General features: G+C 38.6%; 1 protein-coding gene across 1 annotated transcript in view; it reads right to left on the minus strand.

Moving 5' to 3' along the window:
* Nucleotides 1-14255, minus strand: part of XK (X-linked Kx blood group antigen, Kell and VPS13A binding protein) — a 52220-nt gene that overhangs the window by 4127 nt on the left and 33838 nt on the right. The window lies entirely within an intron of this gene.

Below are 14255 nucleotides of genomic sequence, written 5' to 3' on the forward strand. Positions count from 1 at the left end.
CCTGAGAAGAGCTGGAATGTAACAAGCCTAGTTCCCCGACCATTTGGGTAGAATAACTCGGAGGTGTGTGTTCTATACTGTTTACTGGTGTTTCCTCATAGGATTACTTTCTAGTCACCCACGGTGATCGCTGTCTAATAACGTTGTCACCTTTATTGGCCGCCTTCCCTTTCCTGTCGCACTTCCCTTCTCCCACGCTTCTTATACCTTCCTCCAGACAGACATGCACTCAAATGCTTGTCTCAGGGTCTGCTTCAGGGTCGAGACTAAAACACCTTTCAGACCCCATCTGCTCTGTCTGAATATGTGGAGTCCTTTACATGGTACGTTTTGTTTCCTCAATCAGCTTACAAGCTCCTGAGGAGTCACAAGTGACCATGTCTGATATTTCTTCTTGATATTTCAACATATACCAGTGTAGAAACTGAAACAGAAAGCACCCAATAATAAATTGTTCATGAGTTCCTCTCTATCTGTAGGACCTTTTAAATTTATATACTGACTATAGATTGCTCACTTTTCTTTGCTCTTCAGTTATATTCTTAAATTCCACATAGTGCTGAAGAAATGAGAACCTCACTGTTACTGAGAGTCAATCTGTTTTGGTCTAAAAGGCCTTAATGTTTCAAAAGGTCTCAACTCTGTTTATTTCTTAAAATGACTCATGGCTAATGGGTTTACCCGGTTTATACCGAGCAGCAGTGCTAGGGGACAAGATGTGGCTCATTTGAATGGAGCATGGTACTATGTTTCAGAGCATGATACTGCTGGCTGTGAGTTCTATTATCTAAAAAATGTACTACCAACCCATGAGCACAGACTGTGTGGTCAAATCTGAAATACAATCACTTTACTGCAGGCTGCCACGACCTCCAAATATTGGAGCAGGGAGGAACCGAGAGTCTGGCTGGGTTCTGTTTTCTCCCCCATAAAATTGAGATAATACCTTTCATGCCTACCTCCAACGTACGTATAACAAAATTGTCTTTACTTATAATTTAAAATGCATGGGAATAAAGGGTTCATTTTCTTATTTAAGTTCTGAATCAATGGAAAACATCTACATTTGATGGGCATAAAAACTCGGAAGCTTGGGTAGTTAGTTGCCTGGGAGAAGCTCAGTTTTACTCAAAGCATCAACTCCTCTCATAGTCTTTTGGCACTGATTTAAATCATCGATATCATTCTCTGAAAAGACTCATCTACTAATCAAATTTAAAAGATAGAAATACTATCACAGGAGTAGCCTGGGGAGTAATTGGACTGAGTTATTTTTTCTGAGAGGCTAGCTCAATGGAGCATTATAAAGCAGTACATACTGCTGATACACTGTTTGTTTTTATTGAAATACAGTTGATTTACAATGTTGTGTTAATTTTTGCTGTACAGCAAAGTGACTCAGTTATACATATACATTCTTTTTTATATTCTTTTTCATTATGGTTTATCCCAGCTGATACACTTTTATATGTATGGCTACAAATTTCTACAGACCTTAAGAATTTAGTATTGGATCCTTTTCTTTTAGTCCTTCTGTTTTTTCTACTACAAGAAAAATAACTTCAAATGTAGAATATGAGCTAAGCATAAATTATGTATTCATACACATGCAGTATTTACACTGTTATATTTATGGTACTTTATCTCCAAGTTACTTATTACTTTTAACAATGCAATGACCCAAACAATTTTTTAAGCGTCTATCCATTTTTCTCGTTAGGTCAATTATTTCCAAATTACGTTTTTTTTTTCTCTATCAAGAGAGTTAGCCAATTATTACCCAGTTGGTGCTTAGTAAGAATTAACTGCTGAAGCCTTCTGAGAATGCAAAGAAATTATTGTGAAATCACTGACTTCAATCATCATTCCCAATGTTGGGTGCTCCCTGCAAAATGTTGCCCTAGAAAGAGGCCAGGAAGAGAGATATACTTGGGAGACAAGAAGCTTGAACAAAATGCTTGGAATGTACATTTCTACCTCTAGAGTTAAGCTGTTATCTAATGAATGACTAGGATGACATTTATGCAAATACCTACTTATTCAGACTTAAATGGAGAAAAGTTCCTGACATCATTTCCCAACCTTCTCTTCCCACAGTCAACACAACAGGGCATCAGTTGGTGGTCCCGCCCTTTTAAGTGGCACGACATAGAAGTCTAACAGCCCCAAATAATCTTTTTTTCTAAACATCTTTATGGGGTATAATTGCTTTACAATGGTGTGTTAGTTTCTGCTTTATAACAAAGTGAATCAGCTATACATATACACACATCCCCATATCTCCTCTCTCTTGCGTCTCCCTCCCACCCTCCCTGTCCCACCCCTCTAGGTAGTCACAAAGCACCGAGCTGATCTCCCTGTGCTGTGCGGCTGCTTCCCACTAGCTATCTATTTTACATTTGGTAGTGTATTTATGTCCATGCCACTCTCTCACTTCGTCCCAGCTTACTCTTCCCACTCTCTGTGTCCTCAAGTCCATTCTCTACATCTGCATCTTTATTCCTGTCCTGTCCCTAGATTCATCAGAACCATTTTTTTTTCAGATTCCATATATATGTTAGTATACCTATTGGTTTTTCTCTTTTTGACTTACTTCACTCGTATGACACACTCTAGGGGCATCCACATCACTACAAATAACTGAATTTTGTTTCTTTTTATGGCTGAGTAATATTCCATTGCATATATGTGCCACATCTTTATCCATTCATCTGTTGATGGACACTTAGGTTGCTTCCATGTCCTGGCCATTGTAAACAGTGCTGCAATGAACACTGTGGTACATGTCTCTTTTGGAATTATGGCTTTCTCAGGGTATATGCCCAGTATTGGGATTGCTGGGTCATATGGTAGTTTTATTTTTAGTTTTTTAAGGACCCTCCATACTGTTCTCCATAGTGGCTGTATCCATTTACATTCCCACCAACAGTGCAAGAGGGTTCCCTTTTCTCCACACCCTCTCCAGCATTTATTGTTTCTAGAGTTTTTGATGATGGCCAATCTGACCGGTGTGAGATGATATCTCATTGTAGTTTTGATTTGCATTTCTCTAATGATTAGAGATGTTGAGCATCCTTTCATGTGTTTGTTGGCCATCTGTATATCTTCTTTGGAGAAATGTCTATTTAGGTCTTCTGCCCAGTTTGGGGTTGGGCTGTTTGTTTTTTTGTTATTGAGCTGCACGAGCTGCTTGTATATTTTGGAGATTAATCCTTTGTCAGTTGCTTCGTTTGCAAATATTTTCTCCCATTCTGAGGGCTGCCTTTTCATCTTGTTTATAGTTTCCTTTGCTGTTAAAAAAAGCTTTTTAAAGCTTTTAAGTTTCATTAGGTCCCATTTATTTTTGTTTTTATTTCCATTTCTCTAGGAGGTGGGTCAAAAAGGATCTTGCTGTGACTTATGTCATAGAGTGTTCTGCCTAGGTTTTCCTCTAAGAGTTTTATAGTGGTCTGGCCTTACATTTAGGTCTTTAATCCATTTTGAGTTTATTTTTGTGTATGGTGTTTGGAAGTGTTCTAATTTCATTCTTTTACATGTAGCTGTCCTGTTTTCCCAGCACCACTTATTGAAGAGGCTGCCTTTTCTGCACTGTACATTCTTGCCTCCTTTGTCAAAGATGAGGTGACCATATGTGTGTGGGTTTATCTCTGGGCTTTCTATCCTGTTCCATTGATCTATATTTCTGTTTCTGTGCCAGTACCATACTGTCTTTATTACTGTAGCTTTGTAATATAGTCTGAAGTCAGGGCACCTGATTCCTCCAGCTCTATTTTTCTTTCTCAAGATTGGTTTGGCTATTCGGGGTCTTTTGTGTTTCCATACAAATTGTGTCATTTTTTGTTCTAGCTCTGTGAAAAATGCCATTGGTAGTTTGATAGGGATTGCACTGAATCTGCAGATTGCTTTGGGTAGTACAGTCATTTTCACAATGTTGATTCTTTCAGTCCAAGAACAGGTATATCTCTTCATCTGTTTGTATCATCTTTAATTTCTTTCATCAGTGTCTTATAGTTTTCTGCACACAGGTCTTTATCTCCCTAGGTAGGTTTATTCCTAGGTATTTTATTCTTTTTGTTGCAATGGTAAATGCAAGTGTTTCCTTAATTTCCCTTTCAGATTTTTCATCATTAGTGTATAGGAATGCAAGAGATTTCTGCACATTAATTTTGTATCCTGCTACTTTTCATATTCTCATTGCCTATGTGAGTGTGTGGAGTGGAGGGGGGAGGTTGGAGGTCATTTTGCTGTTTTTATCTTTTATTAGAAGGTAAGACATCACTTTGGGTAAAGCTAAAAGTAAGGCTTTGGCAATATTCCAAACCCCTGCCACACTTACAAAGCTTCTTCCCACTGAATTCCAGCCAAACAAACTCCTTCTAAAGGAACTCTTCCTATTTCACAGAGAAATTGTTATTAGGAATGAATTTGCTAATTTCCTGACTTGACATCAAGACCTTAATCTTTGTGTTAAGTGGTGGAGAACATTTTATTCCTCAGGATTCCTCTTCGGAGGGGAATTCTATTTGTAGGACAAGGCAAGCACTTTCTGTGTGGCTTATCCTAGCATTCATTATAATAGCCTCTCAATTTTTTGTATGTAGGAAAATTTCTATTGATATAATAATAATGCTAAAAGGAAGAAAGGAGGGAGGGAGGGAGGGAAGGAAGGAAGGAAGGAAGGAAGGAAGGGAAGGAGGGAGGGGAGAAAGGGAGGGAGGGAGGGAAGGGGGAAGGAGAAAGGAAAAAGGAAGAAAAAAAAGGGTGAGGGAGGACCCTTCCCTTTACCTTACACTCCTTTCTGTCTACTGCCACACTCTCTTTGACACTTTTCCTCAACCCTCTTACCACTAATCAAAATACTCATTTTCCAATCCTCAACTCCTTGCAGTCTGGATTCTAGTCGTGCTCCTTTCTCATCTGTCTGTAACATTTGACATTGTTCATTCCCACTTTCTTGAAACTTCTTCTGTGGAAGTGATCATATCATTTTCTCCTAATCATCTTCTCACTTTTCTTGCCGTCCCTTCTCAATTTCATTCATAGGCACATCTTTCTCTTCTACTCAGGAACCATGGTTTTATTTTTCTCCTTCCTACCAGATTTCTCTTCCGAGATATCTTTATAGGTGCCTCAAAACAAAACACAAAACAAAACTTATATTTCCTTGAAAATCTCCTCTTACATTCCCTCTAGCAGCTCACAACACCATCACTCCAGATCATTCTATCCAGAAATTTACATGTTAACTAGGACTTTTCACTTTCCTCTCCCATCCCACTCAAATAGATCTCTAAGCTCTTGCTACTCAGTGTGGCTCATGGATCAGAAGCACTGACATTGACTGGCGGTCAATGAAGTGCTTTAGCTTAGACCCTGAGATTCTGAGTCAGAATCTCTATTTTAACACGATTTCCCGTTTTTCTCAGGCTTTAATGTATGACCATTAAAGTCTGAGAAGTACTGCTCTAAGTTCATTTCCTCCTCCCTTTCTGGCTCTGTCCCTTGTTAACTCTCATAATGGCTCTTACCACAGGATCTTAACTCATTTGTTTCTCTGCCAGCAGCCTTCCTCTTCTCTTCGTCTGCCTGGATAAACCCTACTTGTTCTTCAAGGTTCAGTTAAAGTGTTACTGCCTCAATGATGCCTTTCCTCAGCCTTTATTCAACTATATTTATTCAGTTGTGCTAAATGCTTCCAAGACTCTTCTAAGCTCAGTTAACTGCCACTCTATTGGGAACTCACAGTCACTTAATGCATACGTCTCTTTCCTCACTTGGTACCTTTGGTTTAGTGCAATCTCCTAGAGGCAGCTACTGTTTCATACAAATTTTTATTACCAGCACCTAGTACAGTGACTGGCACAAAGTTGGGAACTGATATGTCTGTTGAATAAATGAATTAAAAATTGTACAATCTGTGACCTGCCCTTTTTTTAAAAATCACTGAGTGAGGAATTGAAGCTCCAAATCTCTCACAGACACGACTGAAGTGAGCCATGAGAACTCTCAAAGCCCCTTCCCAGATGGTGACTTCTGGGGTTATGGGCTTCCTATGCAAATACATCTGCTTTATGTGCCTTTCTCAATCAAGAAGTTGCACGTGTTTCCAGCACTTCCAGAGAAATAGGATCCAAATTAGAAAAGGTCTTTGAGATTTAAGTTTACACTCTAAAAAAAAACTCTTCTAGGTACATGAGAGGCTTGCAAAACAGGGAGATTTAGGAACAGTGCAGTACTTTCTGACCACAGGAATAACTAAGGAAGCTACGTCTTGCTTCAGGATGTTGGGCCCAGCCAGGATTACGACAAGTCTGGATTATCTCAGCAGTGTTATCTTCCTTGTCAGTTATCCAGATCACTGTTCTTGCTGGATTCCATGACTTACTCTTACTTGAGTTACCTTTGACCATGTATTACAGGACCCAGTGTTCTGCTTTAATTCCACCCCAGGCCCTGACAACTGGTCAGCAAACTTTTTTTTTTAACATCTTTATTGGAGTATAATTGCTTTACAGTGGTGTGTTAGTTCCTGCTTTATAACAAAGTGAATCAGCTATACGTATACATATATCCCCATATCCCCTCCCTCTTGAGTCTTCCTCCCACCCTCCCTATCCCACCCCTCTAGGTGGTCACAAAGCACCAAGCTGATCTCCTTGTGCTATGTGGCTGCTTCCCACTAGCTATTTATTTTACACTTGGTAGTGTATATATATCCATGCCACTCTCTCACCCTTCCCCCTCCCCATGTCCTCAAGTTCATTCTCTACGTCTGCGTCAGCAAACTGTTAATGAAGAGAGTGAAAATGAGAGAGATCGTCATCACCATGAGCTTGTACCCACATCTGCCACCTTCTCTCCCCAGTTGCTGTCATAAATATTGCTTTGGTCCTTTATTGTAACAGCTTTATTGAGACATAATTCGCATACCATAGAATTCACAATTTAAAGTGTACAATTCAATGTTTCTTTTTTGTTAACAATAATTTTATTACCAGTTATTACTGAACAATTATGATGTCCCCAACACCATGTACTTTACATATATGATCACATTTAATCCTTATCAGTTGGTTCTAGTTTATACCCATTTTCCAGATGAGAAAGATGAGGTTAAATAGCTTTCCCAATGTCATACAGCTAGTAAGTGGTCATGCTGGAATTCAAATTGAGAACTGTTTGTCTCTAAACTCTTTTTTTTTTAGTTGGAGTATAGTTGCTTTACAATGTTGTTAGTTTCTGCTGTACAGCAAAGTGAATCAGTTATATGTATACATATATCCCCTCTTTTTTTGATTTCCTCCCCGTTTAGGTCACCATAGAGCACTGAGTAGAGTTCCCTAAGGAGGCAAGAAAATACAATGGAGAAAAGACAGTCTCTTCAATAAGTGGTGCTGGGAAAACTGGACAGCTACATGTAAAAGTATGAAATTAGAACACTCCTTAACACCATACACAAAAATAAAATTAAAATGGACTAAAGACCTAAATGTAAGGCCAGACACTATAAAACTCTTATTAGAGGAAAACCTAGGCAGAACACTCTTTGACATAAATCGCAGCAAGATCCTTTTTGACGCACCTCCTAGAGAAACGGAAATAAAAACAAACATAAACAAATGGGACCTAATGAATCTTAAAAGCTTTTGCACAGCAAAGGAAACCATAAACAAGATGAAAAGACAAACCTCAGAATAGGAGAAAATATTTTCAATGTTTCTCTAAAAGTAGATTCGCAGATATGTGTATCTACTTTTAGTATGTTTCATCATCAGAGTCACGTTTAGTATGTTTTCATCACGTCAGAAAGAAACCCTGTACACTTTAGCTCTCATTCCTCTACCCCCCTCCCCCACCCAGTCCTAAGCAACCACTAACTACTTTCTGTCTCTATAGATTTCCCTATCCTGGACTTCTGTATGAATGAAATCATATAATGTGTGGTCTTTTTGTGACTGGTTTCTTTCACTTAGCATAACATTTTCAACACTCATCTATCTTGTAGCAGGCATCAGTCCTTCATTCCATTTCATGGTCAAATAATATTCCATTGTATGGATATACTACATTTTGCTTATCCATTCATCAGCTGATGAAAATTTGGGTTGTTTCCACCTTCTGGCTATTGTGAATAGTGCATCTACAAACATTGGTGTATGATTTTTTTAAAAAAATTTGGCTGCATTGGGTCTTCATTGATGCACACGGGCTTTCTCTAGTTGTGGCGGGCAGGGGCTACTCTTGGTTGTGGTGTGCGGGCTTCTCATTGCAGTGGCTTCTCTTGTTGCGGAGCATGGGCTCTAGGCACGTGGGCTTCAGTAGTTGTGGCTCGTAGGCTGTAGAGTGCAGGCTCAGTAGCTGTGATGTGTGGGCTTAGTTGCTCTGTGGCATGTGGGATATTCCTGGACCAGGGCTTGAACCCATGTCTCCTGCATTGGCAGGCGGATTCTTAACCACTGCACCACCAGGGAAGTCCCTATGAATATGTTTTTTATTTCTCTTGGGTCTACAGGAGTAGAATTGCTGGGTCATAGGTAACTTTGTGTTTAATTATTTGAGGAACTGCCAGACTGTATTCCAAAGTGATTTCACCATTTTACATTCCCACCAGCAGTGTATGAAAGTTCCAATTTCTCCACACCCTCACCAATGTTTGTTATTATCATTAACTTCAATTTTTATTATAACTTTTTGATTCTAATCATCCCAGTGGGTGTGAAGTGGTACCCCTTTGTGATTTTGATTTGCGTTTTCATGATGACTAATGATGTAGAGCATCTTTTCATGTGCTTATTGGCCATTTGTACATCATCCTTAGTTGCTTTGGTTCTTAACTATAGAACAAACTCATAATAGATTTCACACTTTTTCATATGTAACCCAAAAACTCTACCAGAATTCAAAGGCCAGATTTGCATAGACTTATTTAAGAACAATATATTAGCTTCACCCTCAGGTGTTAATGAGCATTTAAAATGAAAAAAAGAGTACAATTCTGTCTTCTCGTGCTTTTTAACTTCCCTTAAAAAGCCATTAAAAAGCAAAAAAGAGGATTTCCATGCTGACAATGGCAGATTAGTTTGTTTTGGTTCAATATTTCTGCCAAGAACAACTGGACAAACACCTGTTTAAAGGCATCAGAGATCTACCAAAGACAGCAGTCAGTACTTTTGGGCCAAGATCTTAAAGAGAAGAAAAGTCCTAAGAGAAAATTCTGAAGCTGCTCTTCCCCTTGAGCCATTGCCCATATGATACTGGGTACAGTATTATGGAACGTGAACACAGCTTTCAGCAGTCTCTCAAATCTGGTGGGTGTGGGAGCAAATATTGATATTGTGGCCCTATAATGGTCCTAGAGACAGCCAAAGCTTTCTGGTGGGAACCCCGAAGACTAGACACTAGGAGTAAGGGTGACCAGAAATAGATAATCCCTCATAAAGGCTGAAGTACACATTTCAACCAACTCAAGTTATGACTGGATCAATTCAATCTATATCTAACCCAATTACCTGCCATAAACAAAAGTAAAATCTTCCTAGAGAAATAGAACTCATCCAGAGACTCAAAGTATCTCTTTTTTTTTAATATACGCATCTGACATTTAATTAAAAATAACATGGCAGGCCAACAACAAAAACAAAAAAATAATCTAAATCCAGGAATTAAAACATACCCATAGGAAATAGAGATATTGTAATTATCTCACATGGACTTAAAAATATTCATAATTACCCTGAGGAAACCATAATTCAAAAAGAGTCATGTACCACAATGTCTACTGCAGCACTATTTACAATAGTTGGGACATGGAAACAACCTAAGTGTCCATCAACAGATGAATGGATAAAGAAGATGTGGCACATATATCCACTGGAATATTACTCAGCCATAAAGAGAAACAAAATTGAGTTATTTGTAGTGAGATAGATGGACCTAGAGTCTGTCATACAGAGTGAAGTAGGTCAGAAAGAGAAAAACAAATATTGTATGCTAACACATATATATGGAATCTTAAAAAACAGTACTGATGAACTTAGTGGCAGGGCAGGAATAAAGATACAGATGTAGAGAATGGACTTGAGGACACAGGAGGGGGAAGGGTAAGCTGAGACAAAGTGAGAGAGTGGCATGGACATATATACACTATCAAATGTAAAATAGATAGCTAGTGGGAAACAGCTGCATAGCACAGGGAGATCAGCTCAGTGCTTCGTGACCACCTAGAGGGGTGGGATAGGGAGGGTGGGAGGGAGGGAGATGCAAGAGGGAAGAGATATGGGGATATATGTATATGTATAGCTGATTCACTTTGTTATACAGCAGAAACTAACACACCATTGTAAAGCAATTATACTCCAATAAAGATGTTAAAATATTCATAATTAATATGTTTAAGAAATTATGACAAGACAGAGAATTTATCAGAGACTGGAAATGATTCTAAAAACTCAAATGAAAATTCTGGAACTGAAAAATACAATAAGGGCCATTAAGAAATCAACAGATGGGTTTAATAGAATAGAAATCACTATAAAGATTATTAGTACTAAGCAGAAGGCAAGTCAGAAGAAAATGGAGAAACAAAAAAGCATGAGAGATTTATGGCAAAGTGAAAATGTTGGAAAGAGAGAGAGAGAGAGAAGAGAAGAAAAAGAATGGGTCAGAAGCAATATTTAAAGTGATAAACTCTAAGAATTTTCCCAAACTGCTAAAATATCAAACTAAAGCCCAAATAGGATAATTACGAAGAAAACCTCAAGTAAGCATGTTAAAACTGCTGAACATCAAAGTGAAAACCTTAAAAAGCAGTTAGAAACAAACGAACAACCAAAAATCAGATGAATTTCGAAGGAGCAACAATAACAAGAACAGCTGGCATCTCAACAGAAATAACGGAAGCCAGAAAACAAAGGCATGGTAACCTCAAAGTGGGAGGAAAGTAACCACTAACCTAGTCTTCCAAACACAAAGATGAAGGTAAAAGAAAGACATTTTATGACAAAACAAAAATGAGGGTATTTTTCACTAGTAGATCTACTCTAAAGAAAATACTAAAGGTAGCATTTCAGACCCAATGAAAATGATCCCACATGGAAGCATGGAGTACAGGAAGGTCTGAACAGGGACCAAAACTCAATTTTTATAATCAGCCAAAAGACTTGCATAGTCACTTGACACACACACACACATACAAAAAAAAAATGGTCACTAAAAACATGAAAAGGAAGTCAAGCTCATTAGCCATCAGGAAATGCAAATTCAAACTAAAATGAGACACTACTACATACCCACTATAATATTGAAAGTAACAGCAAGTGTTGGCAAGGATGTGGGGCAACTGGAACTCTTATACACTGCTTGTGGGAGTGTAAAGTGGTATAATGACTTTTGCAGTTTCTACTAAAGCTAAACATAGGCATTTCCTGTGACCAGCAATTCTACCCGAGTACAGATGTAACAGAACTGCATATATATATATATATATATATATATATATATATATATATACATATACTAAAAGGCATGTACGAGGATATTTTCAGCAGCATTATTTTTAATCCCAATCTGGAAAAAACCTAAATATTAATCAAGAGAAGAATGTATCAATTCATTGTGGTATATTCATACAATGGAATATTACATTACACAGCAATGCTAAAGAACAAAGTTCTGCTACAAGTCACAACATGGATAACTCTCACAAATATAATGTTGAATGAAAGAAGCTAGACCACTGATTCCATTTATATCAACTTTTTAAAAACCAGGAAAAATTAATCTGTGATGTTAGAAGTCAGCTTTCTTTCTTTTTTTTTTTTTTTTTTTTTTAGTATGCGGGCCTCTCACTGTTGGGGCCTCTCCCGTTGCGGAGCACAGGCTCCGGACGCGCAGGCTCAGCGGCCATGGCTCACGGGCCCAGCCGCTCCGCAGCATGTGGGATCTTCCCGGACCGGGGTATGAACCCATGTCCCCTGCATCGGCAGGTGGACTCTCAACCACTGCGCCACCAGGGAAGCCCCAGCTTTCTTTTTTAAATTTAATTTTTATTGGAGAATAGTTGATTTGCAATGTTGGGTTAGTTTCAGGTGTACAGCAAAGTGAATCAGTTATACATCTATATCTATTCTTTTTCACATTCTTTTCCCATGTAGGTTATTACAGAGTACTGAGTAGAATTCCCTGTGCTATACAGTAGGTCCTTGTTGATTATCCATCTTATACATAGTAGTGTGTATATGTTAACCCCAACTTCCTAATTTATCTCTCCCCCCACCTTTCCCCTTTAGTAACCATAAATTTATTTTCTAAGTCTGTGAGTCTGTTTCTGTTTTGTAAGTAAGCTCATCTGTATAATTTTTAAAGATTCCACATATAAGTGATATCATATGGTATTTGTCTTTCTCTGTCTGGCTTCCTTCACTTAGTATGATGATCTCTAGGTCCATCCATGTTGCTGCAAATGGCATTATTTCATTCTTTTTTATGGCTAATATTCCATTGTATACATGTACCATGTATTCTTTATCCATTCATCTGTCAATGGAGATTTAGGCTGTTTCCATGTCTTGGCTACTGTAAACTGTGATGCGATGAACAGCTGGGGTGCATGTATCTTTTCCAGTTATAGTTTTCTCTGGATATATGCCCAGGAGTGGGATTGCTGGATCATATGGCAGCTCTATTTTCAGTTTTGTAAGGAACCTCCATACTGTCCTCCATAGTGGCTGTACCAATTTACATTCCCACCAACCGTGTAGGAGGGTTCCCTTTTCTCCACACCCTCTCCAGCATTTACTGTTTGTAGACTTTTTTTTTTTTTTTTTTTGGCTGTGCCACATGGCATGTGGGATCTTAATTCCCCAACTGGGGATTGAACCCGCACCCCCTGCAGTGGAAGCACAGTCTTAACCACTGGACTGCCAGGGAAGTCCCTGTCTGTAGACTTTTTGATGATGGCCATTCTGACCAGTATGAAGTGATACTTCATTGTAGTTTTAATTTGTGTTTCTCTAATAATTAGCAATGTTGAGCAACTTTTCATGTGCTTTTTGGCCATCTGTATGTCTTTTTTGGAGAAATGTCTATTTAGATCTTCTGACCATATTTTGATTGGGTTTTTTGTTTTTCTGATATTGAACTGCATGAGCTCTTTGTTTATTTTGGAGGTTAATCCCCTGTCGGTCGCATCATTTGCAAATATTTTCTCCCATTTTGTGGGTTGACTTTTTGTTTTGTTTATGGTTTCCTTTGCTGTGCAAAAGCTTTTAAGTTTCATTAGGTCCCATTTGCTTATTTTTGTTTTATTTTGATTACTCTAGGAGGTGGGTCCAAAAAGATACTGCTGCAATTTATGTCAAGGAGTGTTCTGCCTATGTTTTCCTCTAAGAGATTTATAGTATCCGGTCTTACATTTAGGTCTTTAATCCATTTTGAATTTATTTTTGTGTATGGTGTTAAAGAATGTTCTAATTTCATTGTTTTGCATGTAGCTGTCCAGTTTTCCCAGCAGCACTTATTGAGGAGACTGTCTTTTCTCCATTGTACATTCATGCCTCCTTTGTCGTAGGTTAATTGACCATAGGCGCGCAGGTTTATTTCTGGGTAGAAGTCAGTTTTCTGCTTAGTGGTTACCTTTTGGGAAGAAGGGTTGGGAAAGTGACTGAGAAGAGGCAAAGGGAGGCTTCTAGGAGTGCAGGTACTCTTCTGTTTCTTGACCTGCATAGAGGGCTACATGGGTGTGTTTACTTCGTGATACTTCATCAAATTTCACCCACATGATGAGTAAAATTTTCTACATACATTGTATACCCCAATAAAAATCTTTATTTAACAACATTTAAGGGCTTCCCTGGTGGCGCAGTGGTTAAGAATCCGCCTGCCAATGCAGGGGACACGGGTTCGAGCCCTGGTCCGGGAAGATCCCACATGCCATGGAGCAACTAAGCCCATGCACCACAACTACTGATCCTGCACTCTAGAGCCTGCGAGCCACAACTACTGAGCCTGTGTGCCTAGAGCCCGTGCTCTGCAACAAGAGAAGCCACCACAATGAGAAGCCCGCGCACTGCAACGAAGAGTAGCCCCCGCTCACCGCAACTACAGAAAGCCCGTGCACAGCAACGAAAACCCAACACAGCCAAAAATAAATAAAATAAATAATTTTTAAAAATTATAAAAACATTTAGGTGCATTACTACTATACTTACTAGGCAACTCAATAAATTTTTATTAAATTGAATTTTTTTAAAGGCAAA

The sequence above is a fragment of the Kogia breviceps genome, chromosome X (assembly GCF_026419965.1).
Source record: "Kogia breviceps isolate mKogBre1 chromosome X, mKogBre1 haplotype 1, whole genome shotgun sequence".
In the NCBI taxonomy this organism is placed as follows: Eukaryota; Metazoa; Chordata; class Mammalia; order Artiodactyla; family Physeteridae; genus Kogia; species Kogia breviceps.